Consider the following 27,417-nt stretch of genomic DNA (forward strand, 5'->3'; position numbering starts at 1 on the left):
GATATTTTACGTGATGTAAAACTAAAAAATAAATTCTTGATGTTTGCCATAGTCTGTTAATGAATTGGCAATCGATTGAAAATCCAGAGCACATTACAAGCTTGCAAACTGCAGCTCAGTAACAGCTGGTTCCCTCATAGCTAACTAATCTTTTATGAATAGTGCATATTAGCCTTGCTCACAAACCTTACCATGTAAAATTAATTTGACGAGATTTTGATTGCCCAGCTCAAAGAGACAGCTAGTGATTAGAAATTTTTATCAGTCAAATGTTTTAATTTGATCGTAATTTCATTGGTCCTCTTCCCACCATTTAAGCAGAGTCACAGTAAAGTAGAGCTATAGATTGTGTTTATATGACTAATTCATAATTCAGCATAATTCATTGCTATAATCAGCTGACATGTTCATCTCAGTTCTCTGTTTTCATTATTTATGCCAGCAGTAGTATAACCAGTATTAACCAGCAAAATAGTTCAGTGCATTTGTATTAGTCTAAAGCAATGTGTGCTGCATTGCTCAGTACAGTGACAGTTTGGAAACATAGCATTGCAGTTTTACACCGATGAACACGTTTGTCAGACCTTAAAGGGGTTCAGTCTCTCCGGAGCAAATCGAAAGCACTTCAGAGGTTAAAGGCTACATTGGGTCAAACATAAGGGCTGGGGAAAGTACTAAACACTCAACCGCATTACTGGAGGCAAGAAGTTATTTTGTCGTCTGTTTCCTTGACAGCGAGGTTCCTTCTTTGAAAGCCACCTCGCTGTTTAGAAATGAAACTGCAGTTGAGTCAGGTGTACAGAAACTGTGTCCTCCTTGTGTGACAAAACCTATTGTAACATCTTTAGAATCCCCCTAAAATCCCATATGATGACAAGCTAATTAACCTGCGTCATTATATTTAAAAGCACATGAAACAAAACCACAAGGAAGGACTTTAAGGGTTTTTTTTTTTTTTTTTGCATTATTGATTATGTATTACAGCCGGAAACTGCTGCCATTGGGGAGGAAAGCAAGGCTGGAATGAGTTACAGTAATGGCCTGTGAAATGCCATTTGAAAATCAGCTATCATTGTTAACCACTAATGGACTGTAACATAATGTTGGGATGTCGGCTAATGTATTACAAATAATCCGGTATTCGTTTCTCCTTTTTTTTTTTTGGAGGGGCAGGGGGGACGAGGGAGGAAAGGCCACGGACTGCAGTTGCTCTCGGCTCACTCTGAAAGGTCGTACCCTAATGAATCTTCTCTCGTACGGGTGGAACCTGAGGAGCGGTTGAAAAGCAGTCGGCCTGGTGGTGGGTTGCACAGTCAGCTCTCTGCTCCCTCAGCCCCTCTGACGTGGCAGTGCGTGCCTCGCGGTGTTGTTGGGGGAGTCAGGCCTTGGCACCCGTTCCTTTCAAACCATTCCCTTGTGTGGCACCGAATTGCTTGCCTCCAGCTGAAATGTATAGAAACGCAAATATGCTTCAGTGCCACAAAGTAAACCAGCCAATGGGAACATTTTTAGATTTTGTTTTTGTTTTGAATAATACCATTGCCTCCTCTTGGCATTTTTTATTTCTTTTTTACAATTACAGAAGAAGAGGCTTATGATTATTTGAACCCATTATATTATCAGGTAAACTTAATCAAGTGCTTCCAGTCTTTCGGCTAGGGCATATTTTTAAAAATCTATGTTATACATCTACAATGATGGTCACTCTAGATGTGTCACTGCTAATGTAAAACTGCCGATGTGAAAAACATAACATGGCAGTTGTAGAGGCCTGAAAAACAAACAGGCATGTGACTCTGCCAGCTCTCATTCTCTGTCGCCTTGACAATAAAATTCAGAATGCTGAAATTGCCTAAAGGTTTATTCTATCACATAGATATTTCAAGTACAGTTTGTACACCATTAACCACAATCCAGTGTTCCTTTTCCAATGTACAGTGTACAATATAATTGTTTCAGCATGCGTTTGTGAAATTCATTTGAATACAATATCTTTAAGCAAATTTACAAATTCCTTTTGAGCAATGAGAACAAAATCATTGGCAAAAACCAGACGAAGAAACAATGATGCAAACTATCAATGATAACAGGAGTGAATGTGAAATAGTCTGGTTTTATGAGAAAACCTATTATGCAAATAAAAATGTGACACTTTTTTTAATAATTCAAAGAAATAAAGCTCATATTAAATTCCAATGAAATCCCATATTTGGTTTTGTAATAAAGTTGGCAGTTATTAGAATTGTTGCTGTTTATTGCGTGTGATGTGATATTTGTGGCAGCTGTAACACTCCATAAGCCCAAGAAACACTTAGGATACAGCATTTATGCTCGGATATGGCATTTCCTCATTAACGGTGCTTTATGGTCTGAGAAATTCCATATACAATTTTTCCCTGGGGATATGACTTGAAAATAAGTGGAGAGTTTTCTTTCACCACTACCTTAGTTTTATCCATATACTGTACATAGTGTATGCATCCCCCGTCTGTCAGTCGGATTAATTCACAACCCAGGTGCTGTAACATAAAGATTATTCAATTCAAATAAACGATGCATAGAACAGTATGTTATGCAGTATATCTCTGGCACAGTCAGCTGTACACGCCACATTAGGAAACACACGTTCAATAGAAGTTTAGCCTATTTCAAACTGACTGCCAGGTCTTTTAAGTGAGCAAAATAAAGTTGTGTTACTGATCCTAACGCTATGTTTAGAGAGTGGTTTCAATCTGGAAACAACCTAAGCATTAATCCTGAGCTGTCTATTGATTCCTTTTTTGGGGGGAGGGGGGGAGGGGGTTGTAGCCTACTTGAGTTGTAGGTTGTGTGCCAGCTATGAATGCAGGGACAGCTATGGAATCAGGCAGAACAAGGAAAAGGGTACATTACTTTTGACATTTACAAGACATTTACAGACAGTGTTAAGGTAAGAACAAAAAATGTTTTCTGCCATAAACAATCCTCTTCGGCCATATATACCGATTATCTTTTCACCAGCACTAACCTCCCAAGCAGTCAACATTTGACAAGAACTGATGTTGGAATATACAGATTTCCCAGTATTATTTTAAGACGGCAAAATGGAAACGATAAATACATTTTCATTGCTTTCACCCTGCATTTCCTGCCTCCTGAATCATTTTTAGGTGCCTCTCAGTCAGCCACTTCAGAGAAGGGCAGACATCTCACAGTTATTTCCCATAAATACAGAGTGCACGTCCAAATAATTGCCAATAATTTCAGGAGCGATAAGGGCACTAGTAATTGTCAGCAAAGAGGGAATCATTTATACCCAAGTGGCTTTGTGCCTGAGTGTGAATATGCTGAGTGAAGTTCACTGCCAGATTCATCAATGTAACACGTTTTTCACATTTTTTCTTTACTCTTCCGATTAGAAAAAATGAAAGTAATACCCTTAAAACAGATTCTAAACACAAAAATGAAAAAGACATGCTCAAGGGGGTACAAAGTAATGGTCTTTTAGACATAAAAGCAAAGCTTGAAAGAGTGAGCTTCGCCACAGGAGCACTCTCATCACAGTTGTTGGATTTTATTTTCCTTGATTCATTGCGGCTTTGCAGAAATATTGGCAGAAGGACCACAGGCTACATTCAATCGGAACACACTAAGCCGCAGCAAATAACCATGTTTGTCCAAAAATGAAAGAAAAATCTTTCTTTTTTGTAATGACACAAAGGCAAGTGTTTTGGAGAGCATACTGTAATAATAGCTGCTTGGGAAGGACCACATATCCTATATTATAGTAAAAAGCACTATACAAATAAAATTCAGTTCAATTGAAATTGAATATTATGTTTTTCTTCAAATGCTATCGATTCCTACGGAATTCCGGAAAGGCCAGGTGAAAGTAATTGCACTAAATGTCAGCCAAAGAAATGTGTTTTTTTAAAGCTTGTACATACAAGGTAATAAACACAAAAAAGTGTTTTTACAATGTTATTTTGAATCCTCTGGGGCTTTTGCGTCTTCAGAACCATGGGAGGTGTTCTGGCGTACACCAATGATAGCCTGTTTTGACCAATCTTCCAAAAACAAAATCCAAGCTTGCTTTTGAGTTTATTATATTCCAAAATAGCAATTTAAAGACTAAATAAAAATAGATTTTTTTCAATGCACCTTGCCTATAGAAATACCCTACTATGATAGCTGACTGTTACAGCCGATATAGCAAACCATGACATATATTATATATTATATTTTAAGGTTAAGGAAACCTTTTATTTATGCCAGTCTTAACTTTTGGTTAAATCTCCACAGGCCTTTGTGTCATGTGCTACATACCATTCTTATTCTCACACTAACTAGACTGCATGATAGACATAGCCTAATTAAGTGCTCTTTTGAAAATTAAGCTAATTTGGGTTGTTTTCATGAATTTGTTTTAGGCTATAGACATCCTGCTCCAATGCCAGTACAATGTCATATGTACTACTTAACTGGCAGAGGTAAAAAACAAATTTAAAAAAGTCGGCTAAAAAACGTTTCTCATAAACGCAAGATGCTATTTCATATGTATAAGTTATTACCTCTTATACACTGTATGAGTATTTTTTTTGGCCGGCTTTTACCACACAAATTCCATACCCAGCTCATATATTAGCATTATTTGTGTACGTATTTTATTTATTTCTTACCATATTCAATTATCTTTATGAGATGCATTAGACTAGTACAGACTATAGTTCCTATCTAACTTCACTTAAACCTTGGGTGCAAAGTTCTGGTAACCAGTATATAGATAGTACAAGTATACTGTAAAAATCTGTATATGTACACATATAAGTGCATTTTGAAGAATCGTAATTATTTCCCTTTCTATAAAACTAAGTACAGAATAAAAATATCCTAGTACTAGATGTGCTTGTAGATGGTGTTTAATGCATAGATTTAGCAGTTATGCATGCCACGTGCATTTTGTGTGCATGTGCATTCATTCCCAGCCATGACCCCCATTGCACGCAAAGTAAACGAGGAGGCTGCCTACTTTTCATCTCGTCTCTGACATTTTGAGCTTCTGCCCTCCAGGCTGATTTACCTGCCTTTTGCTGGTGACCTTTTTCACCCAATCTTTAAACTGATTATTTAAAAGACACATTGAAAGGCAGAGCACTTACGTCCTTGAAGCTGAAATAAACATCCCACTTCTGCAGCCAAACAGAACAAATGAATGCACCCGCCCACATCAACATAACTGTCCTGGAAACATACTGTAGTTTATGGAATCGGACCATTGAACTAAAATGCACCAATGTAGTATCCCTTACTGACTTCTGCTTGAAAGGGTGAGAATTTAACAGCATGTGCGTCTCATTTGTAATGAGTGCTTTTAATTTCTCAGAGACATTGAGTAAGACAGTATTGTAGATTATATTCATGTTGTTTTTTTGTTTTTTTTCCCCCTATATCACCCAGAATTTCAATGGAAATTGGTAACGGAAGCACAAAAAAAATGGTCTTGAATGTGTTTTGGTGTAGCAGCTGTGAGAACCTTATTTTACACATGCTGCTATTCCTCAGGGTTTAGGCAGAGCATGACATCCCTTCACACTTTACCAAGAGTGTGCGTGAGGTCCCTGTCAAAAGGCCTACATAGCTTTACGCAGACAAAGAAAGGCGAAGAAAGGGTTTCACCAGGCTTGAACTGTAACTAAGAGTACCCAGAAAAGGAAGTAACTGTTCCATGACCTTAGCATGCATATCCTTTGTGGGACATTCTTCTCTGCACGGACCAGCTTTTCCCAGCAATATGTCCATTGTGATAATCTCACAACAACCACAAGACCCTCATGGGAGGCGAGCTCCGAGTTGAACTGTGGCCGTGAGACTCACAGAGATGTGCATGCGGCTTTAACTGTAAGAAAAACAATAAGCTGGAGAAACAGCAACAGCTAGTTACATCACCGTTGACAAGTTTACAAGTATGGCTAACATACTTCTGAATGGCTTCCCCATTGACATACTGTTTTGACCCAAACATTACATCATGGGGAATGGGCGTGGGTTCCTGAAGAGAAGGCTCTCCACAGATCTTTATCCCTTTCTCTTCTTTCTTTGTCTCCCGCTGTGATTGATGGGGTGTCTCATTCCAGACTGTCTCTGCGTTCCATGACCCCAATCAAAGGAGACGAGGCACCATCCAGACCAGGCGGCCATCGCCTACCGCGCGTTCAAAGCGCCTTATCACCCTCGGCATTCCAGGGCTCTCCTCCCCGGCAGACCAGCCACACATCTCATTCACCCAGGGAATTCCGCATGCAGCCCTCTTCAGTTAAAACTTAATAGCGGGTTTAACTGTTTTCCCACTCCTTGCGTTCATATAAACACACCCACGCAGGCTGTTTCAGTTGTCTGATTCTGTGATCTCAGACCCCTTCCTAGGGTCAGCAAGACTGTAATTCACATAGATCTCTTCTGGTAATAGCAATGAGGATGTCACAAGGGTACATTTATGGAGATACAATGAAAATAGTATTACATCAATTTTCTCTATCATTCCTTACTGATTTTCTTTCTCAATATTTGTCTCCTTTGTTCAAATGATTGAGTATTGAGTCTATATTTAAATTCTGCATACTTTTCAAGGTCTATATTTTTTTCTTTTCTGAAATCCACTTTTTCAAACCTAAATAATGCGTAAGGCAATTCACAAGTCTTCAAAAATGACCTGGTTGGTCTTCTGGGGAATATTAGGTATCGTAAAATACAACAATGCCACAGCCTGGAACAAGGAAAATGTCTGCTAGGCCACTGCTGCTGGCCGGTGTTGGGGCATTTTGTGCCATTTGGGCTGTCATCAAGGAAATCTACAGGAGGCCCACTGATAAAAACTGATTTGGGCCAACCTTGCCACATTCCTCCTCTGCCAACAGTTCCTGTCTAAAACACAGCATATCAACAGACAGAGCATTTTCTGAGTGTTTCAGAAGTGACCATTCTGAGTAGCGAACAAAACGTTACATTCGCTGCTCTGCGAGTGTTTTGTAGCCTGTTCACCTTGGAATCCTTGAGTAAAATGGCACTCAAATGGACTAGAACACAGGCACAGTGTTCCCATAAATGAATGTTTTTGCAGAAATACATAATGTTATATATAAGCATGATTCAGATCCTTCAAATGAGCATTGCTTAACCAGTTTCAATTCTCCACATTCATAGAATTGTAATTAACAGGAAAATATAGAATCAGAACCAGGTGATTGATACATGTCATTTAAGAAGTGATAAAAGCTTATTGTCAAACAGTTTATATATGGAAGTGAAACTTCTATGCGTGCACTGTAAAGAGTGTGTCTTTCTCTTATAGACATCTACCTGCTTCCTCTACTCAAGCTCTCTGAACAGCCTCTCCAGTCCTGCAAAGTGCCTGGGAAATCTGTAAATTAATCCTGATGATTTATGCCCCGTTGTTCCATTTCCTCCATAATAAAATAATAAAAGGAGGAAAAAAATGCTGTTTCCTCCATAAGGCTGTAAAGCATCTGGGAGGATTGCTCCAGCACTAAGTGATACAGCGAGGCAGCGGAGAAAAAGTGCAAACGTGTGGGCCCTTTTGTGCTGGCCCTTATCCACATGTGTGTTCCCCACTGTGGCCCTTATGCACATGTGTGTTCCCCACTGTGGCCCTTATGCACATGTGTGTTCCCCACTGTGGCCCTTATGCACATGTGTGTTCCCCACTGTGGCCCTTATGCACATGTGTGTTCCCCACTGTGGCCCTTATGCACATGTGTGTTCCCCACTGTGGCCCCTATGCACATGTGTGAGCCTCACTGTGGCCCCTATGCACATGTGTGTTCCCCACTGTGGCCCCTATGCACATGTGTGTTCCCCACTGTGGCCCTTATCCACATGTGTGAGCCCCACTGTGGCCCTTATGCACATGTGTGTTCTCCACTGTGGCCCTTATGCACATGTGTGTTCCCCACTGTGGCCCCTATGCACATGTGTGTTCCCCACTGTGGCCCCTATGCACATGTGTGAGCCCCACTGTGGCCCCTATGCACATGTGTGTTCCCCACTGTGGCCCCTATGCACATGTGTGTTCCCCACTGTGGCCCTTATCCACATGTGTGAGCCCCACTGTGGCCCTTATGCACATGTGTGTTCTCCACTGTGGCCCTTATGCACATGTGTGTTCCCCACTGTGGCCCTTATGCACATGTGTGTTCCCCACTGTGGCCCCTATGCACATGTGTGTTCCCCACTGTGGCCCCTATGCACATGTGTGTTCCCCACTGTGGCCCCTATGCACATGTGTGTTCCCCACTGTGGCCCCTATGCACATGTGTGTTCCCCACTGTGGCCCCTATGCACATGTGTGTTCCCCACTGTGGCCCTTATGCACATGTGTGTTCCCCACTGTGGCCCCTATGCACATGTGTGTTCCCCACTGTGGCCCCTATGCACATGTGTGAGCCCCACTGTGGCCCTTATGCACATGTGTGAGCCCCACTGTGGCCCTTATGCACATGTGTGAGCCCCACTGTGGCCCCTATGCACATGTGTGTTCCCCACTGTGGCCCCTATGCACATGTGTGTTCCCCACTGTGGCCCTTATGCACATGTGTGAGCCCCACTGTGGCCCTTATGCACATGTGTGAGCCCCACTGTGGCCCCTATGCACATGTCTGTGCCCTTTAATCACACAATCAGTTGCTGCGCCAATCACAGACCTAGAAGCTAAATTGTTTCCAGGAAGAGATAAACACTGTTTTTTTTAATCAGACGAGTTTAAAAAGATTAATGTTAATATGTTGTAAATATACCTTCAAAACTATTTCAATGCATCCCTTAAATTAAAATGCAAGTGGATGGTAAATAAAGAGTACGTGATTTTTTTGCATTTAGTACACATTGATACATTTTATTTCATTTTTTGTCTATGATATTCTGTAGATGTATACTTTGTGCTTTCGAGAATGTAATGCTTTTCTAAAAGCAAGTTTAATTAAATAATAATTCATCAGAAATAAACATTGTGCTTTCATTAATTATACTTGAGTGAAAAACTGACCAAAGTAATGTGTGTCTTTATTTGCTCACTTAATTGAATATAAATGAGGCGCTTTCTAATAATGACACACATTACTTTGGTCAGTTAACAGTATACATAAACCGTATTTGGAAAGGAAAACACATCCATTTCCCTCTCGTGAATACTGTGTGTAGCAACTTTGTCTTAGTGGTGGTGAAACCCAGTCAGGGGCTTGTTATAATGCAGAGGGAGCAAAGAGCACAATCAGTCACATTGTGTTCCAGGTTTTCCACCTATGAGATTGGCCAATCGCAGATCTCCGCTCTCCACTCCGGCAAGCCACTCAGCTCAGGAGACGCAAAATGACTCTCTGATTGCATTAGCCGCTATTTCTTTCACCATGTGTGTTCTGCAGATGTTGGTAACTGCTGGATGTGGCCTTGCCGTGAACTGGACCAGAGAGGTTAAGTGGAACAGCAAAGTCTACCTGCTGTAGAAGATCTTCCTTTCCACTCCCCCCACACACACACACACCAACCCCCACTTGTCATGGACCAATAGTGGCCCTGTTTCTGCTTGGTCTCTGGATGGCAATGAGGAACCACGTGGTTGCATGATTCACCTTGCACACAAAGCCAACTTGACCGGCCTGAACAATTGAGCTGTCCAGCCCGTATGCCCCATTGTGGCTCCGCCCAGCGCACTCACTGAAAAGGGCCAGGCAGTGTATTATGAAGGGGGAAAAAATCTGGCAAGGTTAATGCGCTTCTCACAGTAACACTTCCCATCATTTCGCTGCATGTTTAAACACATTCAAAAGCCACCATCTGAAGTCCACCCCCAGCACCCAAATCCCCGCCCCTGCCCCAAGACACAGTAGTATTGCAATTTCATAATAAATCACTCTGTACCGACGTACGTGAATCGCCGCCCTTTGTCTATTCATTTACGGATCGAAAGGCACTGAGGAGAAATCGCTGTGGGAGTTTTGTGATCTTTTTTTAGAACGTGTTTTGAGTTTCTCTGGAGTCTCGGGGGCCAGTCGCCCGTGAGCCCGGTTTTGCTTCTCCGTCTCCGTTACCGTCGTCCTGACAGGAAACATTTCACCAAACCACTTAATGGCAGCTCCTGCTAGCCACTCAATCTTCGAGCAATTAGAGCCATTCTGGAAATTCTCTGAAGTGCCATCAAAAAGCCACTAAGCATATGCATTTGTGAGTGGTCCTGAAAGAGAGTGCGTGTTTCCTGTTCCCCCTGTCTGTCCGCAGTGGTCTCTCTGCTGAGCTCTGCCAAATCGATGCTGTTTTTACAGCATGAATCAGGGGACAGGGGGCAGGCTCAAGCCCTGTGCCAAAGGTTCCTTTGTTTGGAAACGTGACTGAAATACCATGGCACTGCCAACCAGCTAATCCTCCACAGCAAACGTGTGGTGCTTATTTCCTTTATCTATATGTTTTACTTCAGAAAACAGAATAATTCATGTGGCTGAAGGTTTACAACAAGCCACATCAAAAAATTTTCCCCCAAATATGCAGACAGAGGGTAGATGACTTTAGCTCTTTAAGGCACAGCACAACTGTGTTTAAAAAATGAAGGAAAATAACTATATTCATCTGGTATTTGTATACATACATGCATTTGTGTAAACATAGAAGATCCGCATACTGAAATCCAATTAGCAAAAACAAATAATTTAAGAGAAATCTTGGTTGTCTGAATTAAAAAGGGGAACATGCTGAACATGATATAAAATATGACATATGCACCCTAGTTGTCTAAGCTAAATTAATAGTTAAATAAATGCAATTTTCATGACTTCAAACATACGGGAGCCTCAAAAGCGGCATTTACATGCATTAATATTTCAACAGCAATGAAATAACATTTCAATTACGATCTCCGCCCCTTGAAAACTCTTCAGTCAATCACCGCTGGGTGAAACTGCTTGATCCACTACATGTTCAGGATTTATTATGGCAATTAGAAATCTTGACTGAGCATGAACTGAACACACTTCAGATTGAAACATGTCAAGAGCTGGTCTCATCCAGGTGTGGGACGGAGGTCGTTTGTGAATCGCTCTCTCTTTCACACGGTGTCGGAAAAGATTAGAGCATGGTTTCAAGAGTTCCCGAGGACACATTTCCTCCGGAGTAGTACAAATGAAATTCCGCAATGAGGACTCATCGTCCCCATCCGCCTTTTGTTTGCTTGGAAACACTGCAGCAGTAGAATTCATTCGATGATTACACAGTGTGGTTACCCTGAAGGTTAAATTGGCTGAATTATGTGCCAACTTGGCGCTTCATCTGAGGAGAAAATGATGTCAAAACTTTTGGCAAGTCAAAAAAAAAAAAAAAAAACACAAAGCCGGCACTAATAGATAGGGCAAATTAGGGCAGAGCCAAGAACTGTTTGGCGAATAGAATTGCCACTTGTTTGCACCGAGTGCAAAGCGGTTCCCTGTTTAATTATTTGGGTAGGTGATGAGGTTAGTTAGGTCAACAGAATTTATTTTCGAGAGGACAAAGGAGCACATCTGCTATTCACCGCATTAACAGTAGCTGGAAGCTTCCATGAGTTGTGCACATAGCGATAAATGTGCAGTCTTGTACTCTGCTCAGACTGAAATGTACTATTGCTCATTTATCTGCTTAGCAGGCTTCTGCATCATTGCCAATATACCTAGCCTAGCAATTTAAATGGCATTTATTCCATGTCAGTGCAGATATTTACTGCAACCATTCAGGTTCCTTGTCAAGAGTCCAATAACAATGTCCCACCTGAGAATCGGATCTATACTATCTACATTGGATCTTTCTTGTACAAGCTAGCACTACAGTACATCACATTATATTCATTTAGCAGATGTTCTTATTCAGACCAACTTACACTATGGAAGAAACAGAACTACATACACCTGATTAACATGAACATGAATGTCAGACCTAGCCAACAACATTCCCAGACCAGCGAATTAAGATGCAACAACACTAGTTCAAGTTAACGTTGCTAACCAAGAACCAGTACAAATTCTACATACATGCCGACTATCCATCCACAACAAGTCCTACGAGGAGAAAGATAAAACCATAAACTGAATCCTAAAGCCATAAAAAACCACAAGCTCAATGAACCTGAATTTGCACAATAGTACAAAAGGTGGGAGATCTACATATGAGTGGGGGGTGGGAGAGGGGCCAAGATGCAGTCTGAAGAGATGAGTCTTCAGTCTGCACCACAAGATCCTGCTTCACAAGAGTAAGCCAGTGATTCTGCTGCCCTGACCACTATTCACTTCCTGGTTATCCATATGCATGCATGTTATTTGGGAGGCAGGGGTTATCTCACTCGCTGCTCTGTTCATCTTCAAGTCTCCCTGTTATGATCAGCTGTTTTATGGACATCTGTTAGCTTGCATTTGCCTTGGGCGCAGAGCTAAGGTTTCAATATAACATGCCCATCCATCTATGTCATATAGCAGCTAACACACACACCACACAAAAACACAGGCACACACACACACGCACACGCACACGCACACGCACACGCGCACACAAACACACACACACACACACACACACATACACGTACGCACGCACGCACACACACACACACAAATATCTATACAGGGACATATTTACTTTTACTGACCCCTGAATTGATATGGATAACAACTATTTATGGGCCTTTGTAAGTTAAAATTGAAATAAATAAGTGAAAATGCCATTAATGAATGAATGAAATGCAAATTAAATTATTCTGCCTTGAAAGACCTCTACAATGTTTCCTTTCATCCAATTATACAAGAGCAAATGTACTTACCCACAAAATCATACTGATATTTAAAAACAAATATATAATATAGAGCATCCAATTAGATTTTGTTTTTGTTCAATTTAAAACTCTTGAGGCTTTAGTTGGGCTGTTTTCTGTCCATTGTGTGTAATCAAATGATAAGTAATGCTTGTTACGTGTTCTCTGGATGGGAGGAAATGCAGCATTTTAAAAAGATAAGGAATCTGTTTCTGCTTTTTAGATCTGATTATACCTACAAAGACCAATGCATCACAGTACTTATTCCACAGTCCAGTTCCACAGTTAAAAAAAGTGCATACTCATTTAAAGTAAATGTAAGTTGTAAGTTAAATGTAAGAGTAAGTTAACCTCATAGAGACAGGGAAGGTATATAATAATAAAATATATAAAATAATTAAAATAAATAATAAATAAAATAAATAAAAAGTAGAAATAAAAAAATAAACATTTAATTGCATCGAACTATGGATGTACAGTATAGTCGTATTATTTTGTCTAAAAAAGTTGTCTGACATTCAGAATTTAACATCCAACAGTTCATAAGAGTGTACAGACTGAGACCTTTGTTATGGGTCACAGAGAGGCAGAGTTGCATATCATCAGCATACAACTGGAAGGATGCCTTGTGCTTGTGAATGATCTGTCCAACAGGCAGCATATAAATTGCAAACAAGGTGGTGCCCAAGACAGAGCCTTGGGGAATACCACAGATGGTCTTCATCCAAATTTATACACATTGGAATACACATATCTGCAGTATATTTCATTTCATCAGAATTCTGAACACGGCTCCAGTAGTGACCATATAGTTCTAACATGCATTCATGACAAAAAGTCAGTTGTATAGTTGGAGAGAGAACAGGCAGGCCTAACCCAGGTACTGACTTTTCACCGCATGGGCCTGAATGTCCAAGTACCGGTATGTTGTCAGTGGTATTTAAAATTTGCTATGTAAACTCTGCTCCTCCCAGACTTTCCCCCAGGCCGTGAGCTCGGCTGTCTGGTGGATTAGCAGGAGCATAAGTAAGTGATGGCCATGACGCATGAAAGTTTGACAGGGGGGCAATCCTGCGGGACCAGGTGCAGGGGGACAACAGGGCATCAGTGTTGCCCTTAAACCCGAATAAGGTGACCCCAGTGTCAAAGATACAGGGAAAAAGATGTATAGATAAGGTACCTTTGTTTTTTGTTATGTTATTTTTACTGTGTTTTGTTTTGTAAAAATCTAACCCAAAATTTGAATGGAATTTCTTACAGTTTCTTAAAGATCTCACCATTCAGGTTAGCTGAATGCCAAACAAGACAGTCCTTCTCTTCAGCTTTCTCATTCAACCAAATCTTTGGGCTTTAGTTTCGACTCTAATCTCCCCTGTGCAGGATAGATGTGATTTTTGAGTGCACTATTCCAGTCCAAGAAAACAAAAACAGCTGTCAGCGAGGCACTGTTTGCGTCAAAAAAAAACAAAAAACTCTTGGACATAACTGATATGAGGAGCAGACTTTAAACTTTGCTAACATTCCTAACATGTTCGTCATGCAGGAGGTAGTAAAGCAGCCTGAGGCTCTCTCTTTCGGTGGGGAACCCTTTAAGGTTCCTTTTACATAAAAATTGTGACTGTGATAAAGGCTTCATACTTTATTGAAACTACATCAAACATTATTTATAGAAAACCAAAGTGTTAAATAGAAGGTGCCATTGACACCCCGGAGAAAGGGACTAAAAGGTTACATGTGGTGACTGTACTAACCAGGTTTTGAATGATCTAGAATATACACCGGAAGGGTTTCCAGGATGCATTAAAAAACTGCAATTACATATGTATATTATTGCCCCTTTGACGCAACCTTGACCTCTAGTGGGAACGCGTCATTACTGCAACCATTTGGTAAGGACTGACATACAGATAGAGACATACAGACAGAGATAAATCCCACAATCTCAAGGTGTGGTTTACAGGTACTAACTAAATGTACCTGTAAATGTTCATACTGATAACACAGGTTATAATACTGCAGTCTTTGTAAACAGTCTGGTTACTATCACCTGGGCACAGTGAACACGCTAAACCTTTCAGTGTGTCCACTGTGACATTTTGGTCCAGTCACATCTATCATGAAAGATGACATTGTCTCCAAGGACCAAAATGAAGGCTGCTGCTCCAAGGGATGAGGGCACAAATGTATTGACATGGTGACCTCTGACCTTTCCTCCTACTAAATGATGTGAAGGAGGTGTGAAAAGCAAGCATCCTAGTTAGTCTTTTTTTTTTGGAGGGGTAGGTGGAGGGAGACCAACGCGAGACAGAGATTGAATACATTCTTTGACGGAAAGAAGATGAGGGCTCCTCAGAGCAAAGCTGCAGTGTGGACCTACTGACAGAAGCTCTGCGGCACTCGAGATCGCTGTGGTCACGCCAGGACAGGATTACCAGAGCAGAGATGGATGCTCTCTTTTAGATGCAGGAGAAAGTGAAGTGATGGCCTCTAAAGCCACAGGGAGAGGCTATCATTCAAAACCGCAACCAGAAATGATTCACCCTCCCACAAAATGAGTCTCCCTCCCACAAGAGTGCGTCTGTGTGTGTGTGTGTGTGTGTGTGTGCGTACTGCGCATATTTCTCTGCTAGTGTGTGTGTATTATTTTGATGACGGAATGTGTGCACGCATGTTAGTGCGTGCATGTGTTCACATGTATACGTGTGTGTGTGAGTGTGATTATGTGTTTATGTGTTTACTACGCAGTCGACATCATACTGAGTAACCAGTGAGCCACTGCGTTCAGGTATACAGCCCACAGAGAAGTCAGTCATTTAATGGAGAACATTGACGGATAACATCTAGCAGCGGCACTGATAAAGAAGACAGCTGTTTTCAGTCCGCTCTGGTGTCAGGGGAAGCCTCCAGCCCGTGAGTAGGTAAAATCTACTGCGCGGGGAAGAGCGCACGGGGCAGGCCCCGTAAACCCATGCCGTTAACCGCAGAACCGCGGCGGGAAGCCCGTTCGCGTTTAACACTCACCACCGACCGTTTCCGCATCTCACTGGGGTTACTACCATTCGGTCTGCCCACCGCAAGCACGCGAGAAATCCCAAAAATTTACTCCAAATGATTGTTTTTCTTCGGGGTGTCTTCGGGCTCGCCGAGTATTTCGCTGCAGGCAATGTGAGGACAGGGGAGTATCCGTACATCTGTTCAACATAAGGGCTTGTTGACAGCTGCTTCGCTCTGACTGTCCGACTCCCTTTTTTGGATAGCGGAGCTCATCTGAGCTTAAACAGAACATACAGCGCCGTGCCTCGGGGCCTGATTCAATCTAACCGCAATACGCTAGGCCCTTCTCTCTAGGGAACGCACTTAAGCAGATGTTACATTATCTAGTTTCTTATACATTATTCAATCATCTGGTTTCAACCGAATATACATGGATTTTTAGGAGACCAAAATTTTACTTCAATATTATCACTCAAAATTAAGGTGGTGGCACATGTTTAGTTTGAATTTGGCTAAATGGTAAATGGACTGCATTTATATAGCGCTTTTATCCAAAGGCTACAGTATAAGACCGTGTTTTGTATGCTGAAGAGGCTGAGAAGTTTCAAGATGAGTTTCTGGTGTACTGATCAGGGCTTTCTTTCAGTCTAACTCTTTAGTGCAATATTCCTGAGTGAGCTATCATATTTGCTATGCGACCGTTTAAGAATGGATGTTTTAATACTGTCCCGTCGTAGCGTTCCTCATGTTAACGTAAGGCCCGCACACATCAGTGAACATCAGCACATTAAATTGGGGGAATATTGCTCTTTTTCCCATCAAACTGTAAGTGCGCAATAATTCTGAGGAGGTTATAATTGCAGGGGAGGCCATTTGGAGCCTGGAGACCGTCCGTCCTGTGAAGGCGAATCGATCCAAGAGCAGCATTAAGCACATCTGCGAGGGATCTAAATGATCCTTCTTCCACAGCACACATTTCCTGCAGATTAGATATGCGCCTACACTTATAAACTGCAGCTCCCCGCTGTCGGACATAAACCTTCGACCGTAAGCTACGATGACCAGATACGGCAGGACAAACACGAGCGATTGACATTTCGCAGCGTTTTTTTTTTTTTTAAACCTTCTAAGGTTATTTTCCCCTGCTGCGTAGTTTCTTACATTTACATTTCTTAGTGTGCGTAAAGCATCAATTGTTGTATGTTTATCCTGCTTTCTAATGCTGATGTATTATCTATGAAAAATGAGCTCGCAGGTGGAACTATATTACCGTTAACTTCAGATATCTGGCTTCCATTTTTTATTCTTTCAGTCGTTTTTTTGCTTTGTGCTTTTTCCATAATAACAACATTGTTTATTTTTTTTTTTTTTGAAAACCTACCAGAATGTCCTTGACAGAAAAACAGAAAGAAACAACTGATAAAAGAAATTGGTAGATCGTTTTCTTTTTCAAAACGCAGAGGTGACAGAGTGCTGAACTGTCTAATCACTGCCTGTCCCTCTGTGGTATGCATGGCCTACATTTAACAGCTGGGGAAAGGGCCTGCTCCGCTCACACCTGTCAGTCATGCAGCTCCCTCCCCAGCTCAATATGTTCAACTTGTTTTCAATTTCAGAGTAAGACATTCGTCAAAGAGCTCGCTGGGTAAACACTTTCACCTCAAATCACATTCATTTATTTATTACATTTTATTGTAAAAGTGCTTTGTTTTTACAAATTGCCTTTCTTTGCTAGTATTCAAAACATTTGATGTGGGAAAAATGTAAGAAATAAAGAATAAACTACTAAGTGGCAGGGGGAGCGTACATGATTTTCTGTGGTCCTAGAAGAGTGAACATCCCACAGAGCCTGTTGTCCCTTAACAGGCTGATGAATCAGGTGTGTCAGCAAACAGCAAACAGAAAACAAGAACAAAGTCTTTACAGCTAGTCTGCACCTCATAGACATGCACGGTTTACATGCATGCATATATGTGTAGAATATACACTGTAGGTCTAATACATTAGTTGGTGTCTAAACTGAAAGCTTTGACATTTTCAGCAATAGCACCGTTTGTGTAGGTGCTATACTACGCATAGGCGTAGTCTGAAGAGATATAAGGTTCCTCACACTTGACAAACACAGTATAATGTGACCAAAGGAGCTGGCAAAGCCACTGAGAGAGGTTTTGGGAAGACCTGTGACCTCATCAGACCCGGGGTCATTCAGAGCTTTCCAACACTCAGCTACTGGATACTACAGCAGCCATGCTAGTTTTCACATGCCACCATTAACGGGTGGCAGTTTAGCATAACCGTTAAGGAACTGGCCTGGCAACTCAGGTTGAGTTCCAAGTTGTGTGCTTGAGCAAGATGCTTAAGATAAATTGCATCAGTAAGCATCCAGCTATATAAATGTATGGGTTGAAAAAAATGCAATCTGTGTAAGTGCATCTATATAATTGTGTTGTATATAAAAATGTAACCTGTGTAATCTTCTCTGGATAAGAACATCTCTTAAATGCTGTAATGTAATGTAATGGGTTGCAGAGGTAGCTTTTTTTGTTTGTTTGTTTGCTTTAATGGCAAATATGTGCAATGAAAACAGACAGCCAGACAGATAGAGCTACTGTCATCTTAGAAACAGGCTCGAGAGTACCGCTCTTTGCTGGGAAACAGGGCGAATGGGAACAAAAGCACAGCGTAAGCTCATTGTAGCGTCTGCAGACCTCAGCGTGACCTTAATACGAGCAATCTGAAGGCCGAGCACTGACACAGCAGCCGCAGAACCGCGCGTATCTACGCTCCCGTGACTGCGCTTCGCAGCGGCGCTCATTATTGATCTGAGCACGGCGGGGTGCTTGGGGAGGGCGGGGGTTCGGGGAGGTGGGGGGGGGGGACCTTCACGGTTGGAGCTGAGGGCCCAGCCTGGCTGCCCTACTTGTTGCAGAGATGCCGGGAAGCATCAGAGATGCAGTGAATGCTGAAGCTGAAGGTACAGTAGCAGTCATAGGAATTCTACTGTGCGGATGGTACTGGGCTCACTGGTGAGCAAACCACCGGCCGTGTTTGGCACCCTGCCTCTCTAGCCAATCGTAGCTGATAGTGGAGCAGCAGGTGTTCAGGTCTATTATGCTTCTTTGATAATAATAATAATAATAATAATAATAATAATAATAATAATACATAAAACCAAAGGCTTCTTACATCTAAAGTGTGTTCCAGCTTGTAGGACTGTGTAATCCATTAAATTTGGTGCATATACATTCAATTATATTCAATAATTGTATGACTAAATATAGGATGCAAACCCTCCATCTGTATTCATGACCATATCACCCACATAGAGTGTAGGTACTATTTCACATCACTCTAACAGTAGAAAAAATAACCTGCATTGCGCCGTGATTTCGTTACCATGGTTATCTCCTTTGTTTCAATAAGGGGGAAAACCGCTCTACCCTCCGATTGCCTTTGAAATGTGTAATTCTTGCTCGTCTTATGGAAATCCCCTGCAGTGCCAAAGTTAGGGCTTTGATGTCAAAGGGATGGCAGGATGTTCTCACCTGTCAGTACTGAAGCAGTCCTAAAGGCTGACACAGGAGCCCATGCTTGTTAAATTGCGACTGATCTCAAAAATAAGGGTCTTGCATCAGGGACCGCATTAAAAGAAGTATCTCCAACAGGAGACGCAGAAGTCCTTTGTTTCGAAACTGCTGAAGCGTACTAATGTTCACTGAAAAGGTGCAGTAACATCACTGTACGGCCACAAGCCCAGTCATTTAGTGCATTTGATCATAATCTCAGTGTTGATTGCAGGGAGCATTATGCAAATTGTGGCACTTGGCGCTGCCAGCGGGTGAGCTGGCATCCTATTGTGGCTAAATGTACAGTAAATAACAAGAAAAACCAAAAGACTTTGAAAAAAATTAAAAATAGCCTTCAATATGTGTTGCCTCCAAAAGGAAATTTCAGACAATTTCAGTGAGAACAGAAGTATTTTGTCTGTGAATCATAGCTGCCACCCACATCCAATCTGCTTCCACCCACCGACCTCCCCTCACTTTCTGTTTAAGCTCCGCGAAAAGCTTCCAGTTGAATGTCAGCCATAATGGCGCAGTTTCCTAATTCACATTTACCAACTGTCAAACCAAGCCTAATACGAGGGGCCAGACTGCACGCTTGCAGTCATGTTACAAACTCCAGGATTTCCCTGAGTGGAACGTCTGACACCCATCGCTCCGTGCGCTAGAGCATGCTAATGCACTCGTGGGTCAGCTCCAGCCTCTCAACCAACACCTACCACCCCTCCCCCAACCCAGCTACACCCGCAGCCTAAATTAGCATTGCAAATGATCAATGAATCATGTGCCATGGTTTGTTTTGCGTGCATTGCTAAAATATTGTTTTGGAGAGGAGGCAGCAATGTGCAGGCATTCGATTTCTTTCTTGTTTGCCTGGATTGGCAGCTCAAAGATTTAATCAGATCCAGATAAATTATTTGATATGATACAACAGATAAAGTCATTAGATTTGGACTTTTTTATTCACATCGAAACTGAAAGGGCTATTTTCTTACAGTTTAAATAACAATATAATCACACTTGATAGTACCTACCTTAATAGTACCTACTATACTGACCCACTACTACCATTTGCCATGTCTTCCGTCTGCACCATTATCCAGCATGGAGCCACTTCCACTCATCACGTGGATATTTTAATGCCACCAGAGTAGGGACCGCCCCCCAAAAGGAATTGCGCGAGGAATTGGAGAGGGGGTGTAACGTGACAGTCTTTCACCCATCATGAACGAATTAACGCGGCCAAGCCACGACATGCGAAAGGGTGCTGAGAGCCAGCGAGAGCCCTCCTGCGCTCCACGGCGGCACACGCCAAGGCTCCTCCCGCGCTGGCCGGCGCTGTGAGGAAGCAGGGGCGAGCCGGATAAACCCAGCCCGGCGGCCAGCCGGCCAATCAGAAGGGAGCAGCGTGAAAGGGCCGCAGGAATGCCGCCCCCCCCCCCGATGGCCGTGTCAGTTTTAGGGATGGAGATGAAAGAGGCACATGAGTTATCGGGGCCTTTGATCTCCCTTTGTTTGATAGAGCCGGACGTTGCGCCAGGGAAGCCGAAGGTGAGAGGCTTTGGGCTTCCAGAGAGAAGGGTGGACATTCGCTGCCAGATACCTGTCTGCACCAAAAATTGTTTTGAAGAGCGGGGCCCACGTGCCAGCCTGCTGTCTTCCCGCTCGAGACTTTCGTGCTTTTTTTAAGCATGATTTTAAATGCATACGAAAAGGCTTTTCTTCATCTCTGAAGTAAGCATTGTACCAAGGCCAAGAATCACAAGTTAAGATGCACATTGAGGTGAACACAAGGGCTGCAATACGGAATTTACAGCATTATGGTATATGAATGTTTAATTATTTATATTTGGCTCAGCGTTGGGAAAAAAAACCCTGAACCCATCTGTCCTATGAACACAAAATGGAAGGTGAGGACTTTTATTTCGAGCCAACAGTAGAGACCGCTTCCCTTTCTTCTCTGTGTTTAATGTGACATTGAAGCACCCTGTCAGGTAGAAGAATGAGAATGGCACCAGTTTTACAGTACAGCCATTTGGCATCTCTCTGAATATTTAAACAGAATCCCAGCATAAAGTCATATTTAATGTATATGATATTAGGCATAACTGGAGTCATTTATGTAAGTTTCATCTCAATCACAGTGATATTCAAAATCTACCTAGAAGACTGATTCACTTTACAGTTATGCAGACCAATGTATGCCTATTATTCAAAAGGTAAATGTAATAATATTCTGCCCATGTATTACATGTTTTTCTCTCACCACAGTGTTCTGTTTATTTTACGATTAACAGGTTTTTCATGATAAATGTAGGTTGTCTGGATGATAAAAGCTGTTTATTCAAAAAGTTTATTTAAAAGGATGAAAAAAAATATATTAATTCATTAATTAATTCAAATAAAATGTTAACCACAGTGAATGTGTCAGAAAGTTCAAGATTTGAACTAACCAGATGGCCAGCTGGATTTTGGAAGCAAAGTAACACAGAAAAATCTGGCGAGGCAGAGTTATTGTATGTACAGTATGTGCCTGGCAGTGTGGTTCTTTGGCAGCCTTCTGTCAAATGCAAACCAGTTTGTAACACATTCTTTAAAAATGGCTGACAACTCAAGTAGCACTTAAGCTCGTTAAGCCTTGCTTCATTGAGAACCATTCACCGTAGCAAGAGCTAAACTGAAAATGTGCATTTCAACATAAAGAGGTTGCACCTCCAGTATTACACAGTGACATATTTAATTATCCAAAATAAATGACATTGAATGAAATAATGTGACTTTGTGAAGCAGTTCCAGTTTCCCTCTCCAAAGAGTGCTCCAACCACAGGAAAGCATATACAGACATCAACATTCTCAGTGCACCGTCATATTCTCTAGCAGGAACGAGATGTGCATTTGGATTCTGCCCCGTTAGCAACAGCAATAACATTGTTTCAGGTTCTCTTTCATGCTACAACAGAGTTAATTATTCATTTACATTAAGCCACTGGAGAGTTAACTGTAAAGGCCGAAGAATAAGTGGTGATGCTTTCAGTTTTGTACAGATTTTTAAAAAAATGCAGGGTAGGGGGAAAGGAGGGGGGGGTGGCATGCCAGTGTGTGGGAAGTGGTTTTGGCTGAGGCAGAAAATAATGAGCTCAACATGTGTTATAATGGAGAATCATCAGAAACGAAAGTGCAGACAAAAGCACAACCAGCCAGAGAGCCGCAGATGGAAAAATAAGCATTAAATGGAAGTCAGCAGAGGAATATTTAAATTTGCGTTGCCTTTCAATTAAGTGCCAAATTCAATCTGCACATGATTTAAAAAAACACATATGTAAAGCGCAGTAAAGCAGCAGACACAAACCATCTGCTAATTCGTTTTTTATTGAAGAAAAGAGCACTCAGCACACATCCATTCTGAATTAGGAATGATGTGTCACTCTTTATGCTACCTTGGAAATCTTTTTAGACAGAAAAGCACATTAATAGGTCACTTAAACATCCATTTCTGTGTGCTTTTGACACCTGGAAATGACATGCTATCATTCTGTCACACGTGAAGCATATCTTGATGCTGCATATTTCGCGCAAATAGAATGTTCATGAATATGCAGATGTTGGTTCAAAGTGCAGAGCTACTTCTGCATGCATATGTGTATAAGGGCACCTAGCAAAAAAATATAAAATAAATTATTTTAACCCATGTGTTGTTATAGCTGTGAATAGATTTTGCAGGTGTCAGGTGTCTCCGTTAATGTGTACAAGTCCAGGGTAATTTTCTGATACAGAGTAGGTGACAGTGTTACAGCTGAAATTAAGGCTTCTAAGTAGATTTTAAAAGTCTAGTTCTAATTTAATATGCAAAACAGTGCAGTATAATAGTATATCCATCCCAATAAATGGTACATACATCCCAGTAAATTACATCCCATTTAATAATTCATTAAAATGCTAAATTGTTTATGGTTACCTATGGTTAAAGCTAATATTAAATCTAAAATATTATCTGTGGTGCTTTTTGTTTAAACAGCACAGAATGCAGTGGGAGGGAGCCTGTGCTCTGGTCCATACTCAAATATATATCAGCAGCTTCAGCAATCACACAGTCTAGTAATGCAAGCTCACATAGAGATGAGATTCCAGAGTAAGATATTGGTGTGTGAATGACACATTTTGAAGGGCGCAGTCGAAAATTATCAGACCATATCCACTTTCGCCTTGTTTCACGTCTTGCGGTGTCGAAGACGTCCGCGGCTGACGCGAGTTAGCTGCTAGACCTACAGTCACCATCAAAAAGGTGTCAGTTTTGGATCAGTACGTCCAGGCAAAGCCTGGGCGACTGTATAATGTGACGGAGCTAATGTCTCTGATGGCTACACAGTGCGGCTTCATCAGCCCACAGATTTACGGCAGACACAGACTGAAAAGGGAAGCCAGCCCAAAAAATACAGACACACAGCACTGCCTGTAACAATCCACAAAATGAATATCCCCTTACGGTGCCAAAGTTGATGTGAAGGTCTACTGAGACAATAGATTTACTCGTAACAATTTGAACATATGCAGACTTAAAGGCATACATATTTAAAATATGTATGCTTTTAATATATAAAATGGTCACTGGTTCATGGACTGTGTTTGTTGTACAGCTGTGGGGTCACAACACACTATGCCAAATTTGGGAGAAAAACAAGTGAAACAAAATGGAAGTCATATTGTAAGTGGTGCCCTCTGACGTGTCTGAAATAATTTTGCCTGTATGTATTTTCATATCACAGTACAGCAGAGGATCAGCAACAGGACATCATTTTAATGTCTGGGTCCATTATCAGGATTGAGCAGGTGGATGAGTCTGAATAAACCTTAGAGTATATAATCTGCAGAGAAAGAAACACAATAGAAATCCATGGGGAACAGTTCCACCGCACAGGGCACCAGGAAGTGTAATAGTTTCACTCACCACACATGCTGAGTTGTGTCCTTGGTCACATGCCTAGTCACATGCACAAAGAGGAAAAGGCAGAGCAAAGACAAGGGTCATATGCTCAGCGGTTGAACCAATGAGAAACACTTTGAGTCAGGTTACCGTAAGACACATTATATTAGCAGTAGGGAAATGTTAGTGTTTTTTTTATAAATGAGTGTTAGTTGTGTTGAGTTCGCATATACAGTATGCTTCCCCTTTCATATAAATGTAACATTCATCATTATCAAAGCATATGGTATCCCAACTGAAGGCAGTAAACATACAAAACATAATATAGTGACCTCATGGCGATGAGCAGTGGTAGCTGCTCAAATAGCCTATAACGACATAGAAAGCCTATTTTTCTGTATGTCATTCCAGGATGAATGGAAATTGCCAAATATTTAATTATTGCAATGTTCCCAGGACAAGATTATAATTAGCATGCAACTTAAAAGTAGCAGACCTACCCATCATGGTAAAAGTCATGGTAAACAGTATGCTAACTATTGTATTAAATAATTTAGCTATGAATCACATTTTATAACAAATGGGCTCATTCATCTTGACATACCATAGGCTACCTGAAAAAGAGAACACTTGAGTTTGAGCCAGAATGACTAGTACAGTTTCTAAGCAGCACAAACGGGAATTTTAACTAAGATGCTTACATATTTATCGACACCAAACAAAGCCAATGTTATAACTCTGACTATAGTTAGCTGATGCATGTATTGTTGGTCAACCAGGGGATTCAATAAATATTACAAAAAGCTACAAGCTATTTGAAAGTGGTTAATATATGGCACTCTTCATTGATGGAAAGTAAAAAAAAGTTAAAAAAAAATGTTTTTATTAATATAGTATATGATACAGTGTCTTATAAACCTATTATGGGCTGCATGTTGGCAGAACAAGCTAAAATAATGATTCATTTATTCAACAGGGGTGATCTCGAACACATTGTAATTATGACAGCAAACAACACAAATGCAATAGGCTAAGTTAATGGATGATATCAAAGATAATGGAGGTGTAGGTTATGCCATAAATATAGTAACCAAACACATGTAGTGTTTTCCTTTGATATATTAGATATTCATCACCAAAATATTCCACTATCTTCAACATCATTATAGTTTTTTTTTATTATTATTATTTGAAATAATGATTCTGTCCCAAATAATAATAGTAATAATAATAATAATATTTTTTTATTTATTACATTTTATTTATCAGGTGCCTTTCTGAACACTCAAGGTCACCTTACATGGTATTAAAATTGATAGAAGAATGACAAGACACTACAGATACATACATGATATTAAAAACAGTTTGAAAAGATAAAAAATAAATAAATAAATAAATAAATAAATAAATAAATAAATATTAATTAATATTAATTAATAAATAATAATGAAATAAAATAAAATAAAATAAAATAAAATAAAATAAATAAAAGTGCCATGGGGGAGTGGATAGCTATGTCCTGTTCAGGTAAAAGCTAGTGTGAAGTGGTGAGTTTTTAAATGTAGCATGTAGCATTAAGTGTAGCATGTACAAATGGTTTTAAACCAAAGACCCATTCAGAATAATACATGTATAGCCAATAAAATACTAGTAATGCAATCATGACACGTCCAAATGTTTGTTATATGTCAATTTATTTATTTTAAACATAAATAACTCAAACCCCAGGAATCTATAAGAAACAAAACAAAATTCTATTGCCACAGTCAACAGCCCCCTTCCTCCCAGCATAAACTGGCTGTTTTGCATGAAAACAACGCAGCTACTTATAAAAAGAAGAGAAAAAAAACACACAAATTCTTTGCTAAAGGAAACACCACATGGCTGTTCCCAGTTAACTTTGGTTGTAACAGAACTGAGGTCACACAAGGATAATGCTGATTCACTGAGTGAAACCTGAAACCAGGGGTACTTTCCATAGCACTGCAACAGTTCCTTGCAGTACCATGGAAAACTTATATTTTGCCCAAATCTAAAGAAAAGGTCCAGGTTTTTCACACATACTCAGGATCCTAAAAATATCCGCATAAGCTCAACCGACGATTGTATACTGAGGAGCCTTTGAACTATTTATATGGAAATGGCAGCATATCAAGGAAAATATTATTCAAAACCTGTCCACGTTTGTGAAAATGAGATCAAGATGGATTGTAAACCCTGCTTTCCATTTGCTGTCTGCACACCACGAGATTTCCCACCCAGTCGATTTGAACTGCAGGATGTTAGAGCTAACTTCAAATCTGATTTCTTCTCCTAAGCCTTTCTGTAGGAGGACACGTGAAAAGGATCAGATCTCTTAATTCACCACTTGTGGGATTTGATGTGCATTACTGACAGTGAGAAATGGTGCACTTGGAACAGAACATACCTTTTCTGTATTAGGGGGCAGAACAAAACGGTTCAGGGAATTTCCTGGAACATATAAAAGTGCCTGACAGTCAAAATTACAGCTATTGGCCAAATGCATTTCGAGCTTTCGCGTTTGCACTGTGTAAATAACAGTAGGCCGAATCAGGGTTGTATTTCAAACACCCCTCTCAGAGGAAAAAAAAGAAAAGAGATGTATCCTTCATTTTTGTTCATTTTTGTTGATGTTTCATTTCTTCCATGTCCACTGTCTCCTTGGGATTTAATAGCATACAGCTGTAGAATGAGCAGGCCTCTGAAGCAGGCATCTTGTTAACAACCACAAAACCGTCCAGACCCACGGCGCAACTTGGCAAACTATATAGCTAGCTAGCTATGGCACGTCCTCACCACTGTAACATGTTGTCCTCCGTGTGTCAATACATCTGTATCGGTGGTTGTAACTGTGTGTCCTTAGCTCCTACTCATGTGTGCAGGATAGCATCCGTACGCGCTAACTAGGTTGACTAAAGTAGGCGATCCGTACGAGCTAACTAGGTTAGCTAAAGTAAGTGAAACGCGAACATGTTAGGGTTAGCTAAAGTAACGTTAAGCAATATAGCTGTGCTTAAAAATGTTGTGCCGCACCACCTGCGCATGCGTCCTACTAAACGAAGCACCACCTGCACAAGCGTCCCACAAAACATCCCTGAAAGGTC

The 27,417-nt window shown here is 41.0% G+C and overlaps 1 long non-coding RNA gene across 2 annotated transcripts in view; it reads right to left on the minus strand.

Annotated features, from left to right (window-relative positions):
* Positions 1-255: 255 nt before the first annotated feature.
* LOC135253265 (uncharacterized) overlaps positions 256-27,417 on the minus strand; it is a 123,980-nt gene continuing 96,818 nt past the window's right edge. For both annotated transcript variants that reach the window (XR_010329569.1, XR_010329571.1), the window contains one exon: positions 256-1,443. This is a non-coding gene — a long non-coding RNA (uncharacterized LOC135253265). The remainder of the gene's footprint in view (positions 1,444-27,417) is intronic.

This window comes from Anguilla rostrata, chromosome 4, assembly GCF_018555375.3.
Source record: "Anguilla rostrata isolate EN2019 chromosome 4, ASM1855537v3, whole genome shotgun sequence".
In the NCBI taxonomy this organism is placed as follows: Eukaryota; Metazoa; Chordata; class Actinopteri; order Anguilliformes; family Anguillidae; genus Anguilla; species Anguilla rostrata.